The sequence below is a fragment of the Mesoplodon densirostris genome, chromosome 18, assembly GCF_025265405.1.
Source record: "Mesoplodon densirostris isolate mMesDen1 chromosome 18, mMesDen1 primary haplotype, whole genome shotgun sequence".
Lineage (NCBI taxonomy): Eukaryota > Metazoa > Chordata > Mammalia > Artiodactyla > Ziphiidae > Mesoplodon > Mesoplodon densirostris.
Window position 1 is genome coordinate 25,710,875 of NC_082678.1, and position 12,251 is coordinate 25,723,125.

Below are 12,251 nucleotides of genomic sequence, written 5' to 3' on the forward strand. Positions count from 1 at the left end.
GCTGGGGCTACAGCTACAAACAAAATGGACAGAATCCCATCCTGTTCCCTTAGAAGCAAACGTTCTAACGAGGGAGACGAACACCGTGTGTGCTAAAGAAGGAACACATCTAGCAACCTGTGTGGTGCAAACGCTAGAGAGGAAGGCAAGGGAGGGTGGGGTGAGAGTGCGCCGGGGTGAGGAGGCCACGCCATCTTCCAGGGGCGCGCGGACGAGGCCTCGCTGGTCAGGGGCCCTGGGGCAGAGGCTGGAGGGGCGGAAGGGCCTTCCAAGCAGCAGGAAGAGAAAGCGCATGGACAGGAGGAGATGGTGTGGGGAGGTGGGGAGCAGTCAGATAGGCTCCCCTGGGCCACGAGGCCACCGCAAGGCCGTCAGCTTTGTCTCTGAGTGTACAGGAGCCCCAGAGACTACTCACTGCCCGCTGGGCGCAAACACCAGCCCAAGCATTTTTCCACGTGTATTCCCAGCCGTCCTCTAAGGTGAGCGTTGTTTCCGTACCTCACGTTTCAAAGCCCAGAAGGGTTAGGCAGTGTGGGGTTAGCCCGGGGACATGGACTTGAGTGGTCCGCGCTCTGCTGTCTGACACTAAAACGGGGACTTTGGAGCCACACAGTAGTGGGTTCAAATCCCAGCTCAGTCACTTACTAGCTGTATGTGGCCTTGGACTAGTCCCAGAAACTCGCTGAGCCTTGGTTTCTCTGGGGAGGGGTGCTGTAGGGAGGCGTGTGTCATCCTTTGTCCCCTCGTGCCCCCTCCCTGTCCGAGCACTCGTGCCCCAAGGAAGCCAGGGGGTGGGCAGCAGCCTCCTATCTCTCCCAGCCACAGGCTCTTGTTCTGGATTCGTGCATCCGTTCACTGAGCTGCAGCACTGCCATCTGATGAGGTCAAAGCCCAAATCTCCGGAGGGAGGTCGAGGGAAGCTAAACGCTCCCCTTCCCTCCCCTCCCCTCCCCCTCCCTCCCCTCCCCCTCCCCCATCTGGTGACTCAGAGGGGTGGCAGAAAGGGACCACCCCTCTGAGTCATCACCTCTCCTGCTTCCTTTGCTCTGGGGGCAGTGATTGCCCCCGGGGATGCAAAGAAAAGGGCCCCAGGCTGTGGGCTTAGTAGCACTGGACTCGGTTGGGTGAGGGTAGAGGCTGGGCCTGGCACCCCCTCTGAGCCCCAGCTCTGAGAGCCATCGTAGGCACATGGGACCCACTCTGCCTTCTGCACCGTCAGCTGCCTCCCTGAAACCTTCCTACGGCCCATTGCTCTGGACCTCCAAGCACTTCGATGCCCTCTCCTCAGCCAGCCCCCCACGGGAAACTCCCAGAAGCTTCAGGGGGGCAGCTGCCATGTGCTAGGAGCTGTCCCAACCCTACCTACACTACTGTATTTCATCATCTTAGCGCCTGTACCAAGAAGTATTCTCTCAGATCCCCAGATGAGAAGGTGGAAGGCCTGCGGGGTCAACTGAAAGGTCCAGGTGAGAGCACACAGTTGGCAAAACAGTTGATGCCAGACAGGTTGGGGGCCAGAGGGCCAAGGCCAGAGCTTGGCTTTAAGAGCAGCTCACGACAGGGCCAGGTGTGGGCTAGGCCCTCTGCATGGATCACCTCCTGCACTCCTTAGACCCTGTGACTGTCCCTGTTGAGGACAGGGCTCTACCGATTCACACTAAAGTGTTACTGGCTGACAATGCTATTTGTACCACATGGATTTCAGCTCAGCTTTGAAGGTGTTTGAGCTCAAGGCAGGCATTTTTATGTCTGCAGGAAAGATGGGTTTGGGAGACCCCACTTTGGGTTTTTCGGCCCTTTCCCTGATGAGCCCAGCCAGCTGGTGACTTGCGTCAGACCCTGCTGAGCAGCCCCAGCGCTGTGAGCAGAGAGAAGGCCAGGATGTCCAACTCAGACATGTGGGTGGCCCGTGCGTGTTGACTGAGAACCCATTTCAATCCAAGTGCCAGCCGGCGATGGCTGGCCATTAAGGGAGCACCCTGTGTTCACCCTACGTCAAGATCAATTAGTATCAAACTGCCGCCAACACTTTTTTTGCGTCCTGCCTTTGCCGAGGGAAATAAAGCATGGGAGGCACAATATAGAGACATCATTCTTGGGTATTGATTTCCTCCCCTTCCTCTCCCTCCCCTCCAGATTGGAACATCTGTCACCCTCCTGATGAATGTGTTGTTGTGGGAAGGATGAGGACCACTCATCATCTGAGGGCCCCAGGACAGCGCACTGGGTGCGGGCAGGGCCGCGGAGGGGGGTAAAGCCAGTCCAGGGTGGGGGGCAGCGGGAGAGCAGCCTCAGGACCCCTGCCTCCTGACTGGGCCACGCCTACCCCAGGGAGGGGCTGACCCAGCCTGGATCAGCTCAGTGTGCCCCCTGACCCCGCATCCTGGGGCTCACACTGGGGAGTCTGGGGCTCTGTTCTGGGTCTGCCTGGGAAGAGCATCTTGCCTCTTTGTGGGGAGAACAGGGTGAACACAGACAGAGGCCTGTACCCCAGAAGACACAAGTTCATGTCCTGACCCAGCCTCCCTGGGGAGGACACCACTCGCAGTCTGTTTTCTCACTTGTAGAATGGATCACGCCATTCGTAATAGCGTCTTCCTCCGCTTGACGGAGGGAGCTAACGAGGTCCCAATCTCGTATGAAAGCATTTAGTAAAGCATCTTTAATGCTGGGGGGTCAACATCACACCCCGTTGTGTTCCAGGCTCCGGAGTGTGTAGCCTTTGTGGGTTTGGATGGTTAGAAGATACCGTTGAGATCACCAGAAAGGTCTAGCAATTAAATAATTAAGAAAGGAGATGAGGAAGAATTCAAACTCCTTAGTCCTCCAAAAGGTGGTTCTCAGTGCGGCTCATAGCCAATCGGGCCAGGAGCTGAGCTGCGAATCCTAAGCAAGCCAGGAGGGGTGCGAGAACAAGGTGATGGACAGCCGGCCTCCAGCCCTACAAGCCACTCAGCTCCCGAAGGCAAGCTGCAGGCAGACGCTGCCCACACGTCTGCATACTCTGTCCCCAGCACTGTCCGCTTCCTGGCGTGTGCCACCTGCTTCACCCCCTCCTGGGTCTCCCTTGGGCAGCCCCAGCCCTCTCCATGGTCTTCAGCCTTGGACTAAAGTTGACCTCGGGAAGATGCCCCAGGGCCCTGTTGATGGCCTGCCGCGCTCAGTATGACTTGGGCGTTTGCAGGCGGAGGTCAGCTGACCATTAAGCTATGGAACCGAGCACTCCACTTAGGCATGTATTTGGGACACAGTTAAATAATGAAAACAAAAATAGAACAGTGCAAAAGCCTGAGGCAGGCTGGGTTATGCCCCAAGAAGGAGCAGGGAAGGCCATCTTTGGGGATGGGGGTGGGGAAGTCACTGCCAGCCCCCCTCTGCCAGGAAGTTGCTCCGGTTTAAAATGTATTTTTTCTTTATATATAGGTCATCCTTTGCTAACTTTTAAATGAAAGTTTACACACGCTCATACACACACATTCCAATTGGAAAAATAATTTGTGCTTGTTACAGCACATTGGGAAATTCAGAAAAGTAGAAAGAAACAGTCTTCCCTCCTCTCCCTGGCTCCATAATGCTGGGTGGGCGTGTTAGAACTCTTTGGTAACTGCCCCCCCACAACCCCAGGAGAGCAGGAGGGATGAAAAGCAGGTACCGAATTAGAGACTTCCAGTTTTGGCAACAGAGCTAAGCTCAGCTAACACATACCCATCCAATGACCAGCACTTAGGAAGATTTTTAAATACATAGTTGACTCATAAGAAAGACAGAAGTCTTCAAGGAACTCACACTCAGAGTCTTGAGCATGTAAACTGACACCGAGGAGGATTGGGGATATTGGACCCAGATATGGTCATAGTAACTCAAGTCTAGAATCTTAACGCCCATCCAGGGACAGGGAGATGTGACATTGGGCCCTGACAAGGCCAGAGGTTGTCCCTGGGACCTCTCCATGGACAGGCTGCTAACCTCCAGTGCAAGAAAGCTGCCAGGACATTAACTCTGTTCAGATGCTCTAGGTAGGGGGGAAAATGTTTCCTTCAAGAAACCTAAGGGCAAAGACTGAGCTACCCATAGGTACAAAGTCTAAATTTACAACACCCCCAAAGGGGAGAAGTCCTGAACTAAAATTTAATGTAAAAATAGGTCCTGGACTGATAGAACCCCTAACTCACCCAGCGGAATCAAATTCAAAACTGCTTTCCAGGGCTTGTCCGGGACCCAGAGTGCATAGGATTCCCACAGGGAAAAAAGCCCTGCTGAATATGAGCTCACAATAGAAACTACAAACCACTCGAGGACATGGGTTACCTTGAGGCGAGTTAGCACAGACAGCAAATGGGGACATCAGCATCTCTACTGTAGAACTTGAACTTGATCGTAGAACCATGCGAAAAAGTCTGTAAAGCTCGTCCACTGTGTTTAAAATGACCAAGGAGCTACCATCACTGATCTGCTTTCTGTTCCTATAGTTTTACCTCTTCTACAATTTCATGTAAAGGGAATCATACAATACGTAGTTTTTTTGTGTCTGGACTCTTTTGCTTATAATGCATTTTGAGATTCATCCGTGTCATGTGTATCAGTAATTTATTCCTTTTTATTGCGATTGTATGGATATACCATGGTTTGTTCATCCATTCACCAGTTATGGACAGTGGGTTGGTTCTAGTTTGGGGCTATTATGAATAAGTCTTCTATGAATATTCAAATGAAAGCCTTTACATGACCATAGTTTTCATTTCTCTGGTAGTCCCACCTAGGAGTGGAATTGCTGGGTTGTGTGGCAAAGACATGTTTAACTTTATAAGAACTTCTAAAGTAATGGCGCCATTTTGCATTCCCACCAGCAATGCATGAGAGCTCCAGTTGCTCCAGATCTTTGTCAACACTTAGTATTGTCTCTCTTTTTGATTTTAGCCATTCTAGCATCTGTGTAATGGTTTCTCATTGTATTTCTAATATAATCTTGATGACAAAACTAAACAGGACTTTGGGGGAAAATTATAGGTCAATTTCATTTATGAATATACATACAAATGTTATAAATATAATGTTAAACTATATTATATATAAATGTGTTATACACACATGTATATATATACATACATATATGTCACAACAAAAGCAAGATTTATGCTAATAATGCAAGAATAGTTTAACATTAGGCAATCTATTCATGTAATTTATCTCATTGACAGATTAAAGGAGGAAAATAAACATGTCAAAAATGTAGAAAAGATAATAAAAGTCAGTATGATTGTAAAAAAAAAAAAAAAAAAAAAAAAACCTTGCAGAAAACTAGCAACAAAAGAGGACTTCTTTATCCTAAGCTATACTGTCAACAATATCTGACTTGATGGTAGAATGTTAGAATCATTCTCTTTCAAATCAGTTGAGTAGGTCTCTACCATCCCTCCTATGTCCTAGAGTTACTTGACAGTACACCAAGATAAGAAAAAGAAGTGGGAACTATAAGAATTGGAACGAAAAACTACAAAACTGTTAATATTCACAAACTATATGATCATTCATTTTATAGAAAATCCAGGAGAATTTTTGTTCAGCGAAGCTGCTAAATACAAGATAATCATACAAAAATGAATAATAGTATGTTTCAATATATTTAAGGACCTCTCAGAAGATACCATAAAGAAAATGAAAAGAAAAGCTTCAGACTGTGAGAAAATGTCTTAGCATATAAATATGACAAAGGATCAATATCCAGACTCTTTCAAGAGCTCCTATAAATTAGTAAGGAAAAAGATTAAGAACTCAATAGAAAAATAAATGGGAAAAAGACACGAACGGACATTTCATAGAAATGGGAACAGGACTGTGACTAGACATGAACAGATACTGCATATCATTAGTCATCATGGAAATGTAAGTTAATTTGACAATGAGATACCATTTTATTCCCAGTGGGACTGACAAAAATTAAGAAATCTGACAATACCAAATGTTGCTGAGAATATGAAGCTATGAGAGCTCTTACACACTGCAGGTGGGAGTGTAACTTGGTACAACTGCTTTGGAAAAGAATTCGGCATTATGTGGTAAAATAAAACCCATCACCTAGGTCACTGTAGTCCTGCACCATTTCATTTCTCAGTCACCCCACTTACAAGCATTATATTGTCACCATTTTATATCTTTACTGAATGAGGCTGAGAAAGCTTAAGTATTGCCGGAGTTCACAGAAGCTCTGAAGTTTCAGACTCCTCTTTCTATCCTCTTAACAGGCCATGATTCTCTTGAGAGGCTTTGAGGCAGGAATGGGGCCCTAAAGCTGCTCATAATTGGTCGTCTGTCCCAGCTGTGTTTCCACTTCTCAATGCTGCAGGATGCAGCGCACGGTCAGCTACCAGGGGGCAGGTCAGCCACCCACCTCCTTCCCTGGTGGGGCATTGTCCTTTAGTGGCAGGAAGACAGCTAATTTAAAAAGGGAAAAGATCATTATGTCATTTAAGGGAAAATGTGCCATTTATTCAACAAAATCAGGAAAGAGGGACAATAAAGTAGAAAGGAAGACAAATTTGGGCTTCCCTGGTGGCACAGTGGTTAAGAATCTGCCTGCTAATGCAGGGGATATGGGTTCGAGCCCTGGAAGATCCCACATGACACGGAGCAACTAAGCCCACGCGCCACAACTACTGAGCCTGTGCTCTAGAGCCCGCGAGCCACAACTGCTGAGCCCACGCGCCACAACTACTGAAGCACACGTGCCTAGAGCCCGTGCTCCACAACAAGAGAAGCGACCGCAATGAGAAGCCCGTGCACCGCACCGCAACGAAGAGTAGCCCCCCCTCGCCGCAACAAGAGAAAGCCCGCGTGCAGCAACAAAGACTCAACGCAGCCAAAAATAAAAATAAATACATTTTTTAAAGACATATTCACCCATAATCCTGTGATCAAAACAGCCACTACATATATTTTTGCTTTCATCATCCCACGTTAACAGATTTTTTTTTTTTTTACAAATCAGCAAACCACTGATATTTTGTCTCACTTTTTTTTCATTTAACATTTTGCAACAATGACTACGTAATGGTAGATTGAGTGGATAAACCATAGTTCATATAAAGAACACCTTCCTTTCAGAAAGCCATTTTGGTGGTTTTTAGCATTTTGCTATTACAGACAACATCTTTGTGTATTTTTGTCTGTTTCCTTAGTGGCAATTCCCAGAAGTAGACTTGTTAGGACCAAGAGAAGTGAAATGCTTAATGCTCAGTGCATGTTGCCAAATTGCTTTCCAGAAGGATAAACCAGTTAGTACTCTCACACAGAGTATGAAAGATACTGTTTCAGAGGTGAGATTTTTTTTTCTAATTAAACTTGTATTTTTTAGATAAGTTGTAGATTCACATGCAGTTGTAAGAAATCATACAGAGAGCGCCCATGTACCCTTTACGCAGTTTCTCCCAATAGTAACATGTTGCAAAATTATAGCACAACCAGGGTATTGACAGGGATGCAGTCAAGATGCAGGACATTCCACACCGCAAGGTTCCTGCGTGTTGCTCTTCCATTTCTTTATTTTTGTCATTTCAAGAATGTTATATAAATGGAACCATGAGGTGCAGTTTAAGGAAAATTCTTATGAAAAAGCAGAGGTAACAAAGTTACAAACAGAACTACAGAAAATACATTTTGAATTAGGTAGTCTCTAGACACGCACTGTCCAATAGAAATATAATGTGAGCCACATAATGTAATTTAAAATTCTCTGAGGAAACATTAAAAAAGTATAAAGACATAGGTAAAATTAATGTATTTTTTAGCACAGCATACCATTTCGCCATGGAACCAATGTTTTTACAAACCATTAATGAGATATTTTACGTTCTTTCCTCATGCTAAGTCTTAGAAATCCAGTGTGTATTTGTACTAACAGCACATCTCGACTTGGACCTGCCATGCACGTTTCAGGTGTTCGAGACACACATGTGGCTAGTGGCTGCCACATTGGATGGCTCGGCCCTGGTCCAGTGTGAATGAATCAAACCGTGAGCGTGGGGTCTGTGCATCTCCAGACTCGGGAGGGTCCCCGAGTTAGCGAGTGGCTCTCAACCTTGGTTACACATTAGAATCACTTGGATTTTTTAAAAATACTGATGCCTCATTGCCCACCCCCACTCCTTCAGCCCCAACAGAGGGTTGGCAGTCATTGGTCTTGGAAGCAAACCAGCATCATTGGGATTTCTTTAAAACTCCCCGGGTGAAACTGATGGGCAGCCTGCTGGCATGGAGTAGGCCTGCTGGCATGGAGGCCTGGGGCTGTCTCCTGTCGGGTCCTGATGTGCCCTGGGAATCTGGGAGAGGCCCTGGGGACCCCTTCCCCATCCCCATCTCAGTTCCTGCCCTGACCTCTTGGAGAGCAGGCACTTTCCTCTCTTAGCCATTCTGGAGGTTTCTGTGCTTCCGACCCTGCAAAGCCCCACCCCAGTTTCTGCCTCTGCCTTGTGTAGTTATGAGGCTGGTTTTAAAGTGAGTTGCACACAAGCTCCCTCCCCTGGCGCCCTGGGGTCAGCTGCCTCGGTGGCCAGTCTTGCCTCCTTTCTGGGTCAAGGAATGGAGATGAGCATTTGCTAAGAGCCCGTGACCTGCTCCATGGTACGGAGCCCTCACGGCCACTCGGGAAAGAAACGCCCCTTCCTGTGATGTTGGTGGGACTCTCAGAGGCTGAGCCGGTTGCCGGGGGCCAGAAGCCAGACCTCCCGGCCCAGGGCCCCGCTGGGTGTCCAGGCGGCCTCAGTGGGGTGATGAAATGACGCATCAGGCCGCGGGGCACGCTTGGCCTGCTCTGTGCCCGTTTTCCAGGCTCCTCCGGGCCCCACGGCCCTGGGGCCTGTGAGGTGGGGCTGCCGGCTGGGAAGCGTGCAGAGCAGCAAGCCTCGCCTCTCCCACCTTGTCACCAGCCCTCTCCTGGGGCCCCTGAGTTCCCTCCCCAGGCCTTCAGTTCCGTCATCCAGTCAGGAAATACTGAAGCCTCTTCAGAAGCACAGTCAGCACCTCGACTGCCTCTCTTGAGAGTCACGAGGTGTCTCTGGAGCCCAGACTTGTGGGCTCAGCGCCAATCCTCCAGGGGCCACCGGGTCACCTTCCGGGACCGAGAAGGCCAGTGGGCCTTGGCCCCAGCCTCCTGTGTATGCTTGGGCCTCCAGCTCACGGGGAGGGGTGCTCAGGGGCAGGCCCCTGAGGCCGTGGGGTGTCCTAGACAGTGTTTCGCCTTAAGTCACGGGGGTGGAGAGGGAAACAGAAAGCCTCACGCTGAGAACAAGCTCCTCAGAGAAACACATCAGGCTCTTCTGCGCTTTTCTCTCCTTGCCCATCTGGTCCAAGGCTCTCGCCCCTAAGTGGCTGCACTTGCCTTCTGCTCTAACACTGTGGGGGGCCTGGGACGCTGGGCTCATGGGGGCCCCTCCTGGACCTGCAGCAGCCCGTCCGGCTCTTTGCATGACCCCATGCCCGGGACTCAAGGCGGCCAGGCTGGGCTGCATGGTGGGAGGACAGGGACGCAGGGACAAGGAGGGCGGGAGGCTTGGACCACTAGCATCCTCACTAGCATGCTGAGGTATTGTAAATTGTGCTGGAGACAGGGAAGCCGTACCGGCAGGGGGTGTTTACAGAGGCGCACCCCGGTGCTGTGTCGCCCAGCCGGGCCACGTCGACTGTCCTGCAAGGGTCCTCCGGCCGCAGCGCTGCTCTCCGGAGAGGCGTGCCTGTCGCGGGGCTCCGAGCTGGCCGCCAAGTGCGGCCAGGTAGCTTCTCCAAAGCCAGACTGCTTCCCCCCGCCCCACTCTCCACCCACCCCCTCCTTTCTCCCTTCTCCCAGAAGGAAGCATCAGCAGAAAAAGCAGTGTCTCTCTAGACTCTGGTTCTAAGCATGGAGGGCGCTGGGTATAACCAAGAATAACTTGGAGTGTCCAGCAGGGATGCTCAGCTGCCTCCTTCCCCTCCTCCATCATCACTGCTTTATACAGAAAATGTCTGGTTTGTCTGTCCACCTGAGTGATACAAAGGCCGAGGAGAAAAGGACCTGAAATCTTCAGCCCTCTTATCTTAGGCAAGAGCCTAGTCACGTTGACAGCGAGGAATCTGCACTTTTCGGCAGAGACAGTTTCCAAGGTGGTGAGCTCAGCACTCTGGAAACGTCCGTCTGCAGCTCACGAGCACCAGGCTGAGAGAGGAGGGAGGGGTAGTTGGGGCTGGCAGAGAACAGGGCCAGACCGGGGGTTCAAATCCTGGCTCCCTCCATCTCTAGCTGGGGGAACTTGGGCAAATGGCTTAGCCTCCACCCCCCTCACCTGTAAAGAGGGGATAACGACCCCGGTTAGGATGAACTGTGTGCACCTGCAGAGCGCCAGGCTGGAGCCCCCATTTTAACCTGGTTATGTGTGCTGGTTCATTGAGTCCTCATAACCTTATGCAGAAGTTACTCTGCATATTAAACATCCCCGTTTTAATAACAGTGCCTAGCGCAACGGTGGTTGTGAGTTACGTGTAGCTGCTATGAACAGTGTCTGGTACAGAGTCCTGGCCCAGTAACCATCAGCCTGCGGCAGCAGGGGAGGCAGAGTGTCCGTTAGGTGGTGCTGAGGAAGGAGAAAACCCTGGGTCAGCTCCCTGCAGGCTTTTTCGGTCTGAATCTGATGGATGGCCAGTGTCACCAGAATTAGATCAAGTCTGAACATTTTTCCTGTCTACACGTATTAAGACACAGGGTACAAAACTGTTTTTCGTTTCTCGCTGGCTTTTAAGGCACCGGTAGCTGCGTGAGCAGGTGGCCAGGCTTCTGGTTGCCAACAGTGAAGACTTCGTGCCACTGAACTATGTCGTCTGCAGCCCCCGTTGCAGGCTCTCTCTATCACACAGGGCTGGTTTTCTCACTCATTCCTCTCTCCTCCCCTTGCCCCCTTTCACCATCCTTGGGGTTCCAGTTCCGTTCCCTCTGGCAGATATTGGGGTTTTATGACCCCCAAGTGTAAGTGAAAGTACTTATTAAACTGCTGTAAAAATCTTCATGACTGCACCCATCCACCAGCCCGCGCAGTCATTCCCAAGGTGCCTGCAGGCAGCCTGCCCTGCCATCCCTCACGTCCTCCTCGGGACCCCGGATTCCACCAATTAGAACACTGCCCACCCTCGTGTCGCAGTTGTTTTGCTATCGTTTCCTATTTTTCCGGCTTGTGAGTTCCGACAGAGCCTCTGATTCCTTTGCTTCTGCTGTGGCAGCGAGCACGGGGCCCACACGCGGTAGGCGCTCTGGGAGATACTTGTAACCAAATCGGGGCTGAGCTGTCCGCTCCACCTCCCAGCCCACTGCCTGGGGAATGGCCGGGTTTGCGGGAAGTGGGGAGCGGGGGAGGGCTGGCTCTTCTGCGTTTCATTTTCTCCTTCTCTGTCAAAGCCAGTGCAGGAGGGATTGGCGTGCATGAAGCCCCTGTGCTCTCCAGCCTGGCGGACGGGAGCCTTTGCATTCCCAGGCCTCCAGGAAGCCAGCGTAGGGCTCAGTCTGCAGATCAGTCAACCCTCCTGGGGTCACAGAGGGGGTTTTTGCTGTGGAATCCAGGCCAGGATGTCCCTCCTTCTTGCAAAGAGCACCCGTTTTCCTCCCCTTCCCCCCTCTCCCCTCCTACAGCAAGCTGAGACTCCACAGAGGAATCAAGCCTCCAGGCTTGAGTGTGGCTTCTGTCCCCTTTCAGCAGCTGAGCCAGGATCCCCCTGTGCCTTGGCTGAGATGTGACACCAGGCCTTGGGGAAGGCTTCCAGGTCCCAGACGCCACCTTCTTCCAGAAATAGCTCTGCCCACTTCCAACAGCCCCACTGGGTGACCCTCTTCTGGGCTCTCATCACATCCTGGGCTTTCCCCGCCACAGCCGTTACTACGTTGGACTGTAGTCACCTGTTTGCTTGGCTGACTTTAGCAGGTATACAAAATGCAGATTCTGATTTACAAAGTTGGAGGGGCCTGAGACTCTGCATTTCTAACGAATTCCCAGGTGATGCCAAGGCTGCTGGTCCACGGATGACACTTTGAGTAGCAAAGAGCAGTCGTTCTCAGCTTGGGCCGCGATTAGCCTCGCAGGGAGCACAGCGGTACCACGGCCCCTATGTGAGCCCAGTTGCACCAGGATCTCTCGGGGTGGCACCTGGGCACTCGGGACTTTTAGATGCTCCCTGGGTGGCTCTAGGTTCCAGGCAGAGTTCAGAAGCCCTGAGCCAGGCTGTGGGCTCCTTGGGGCAAC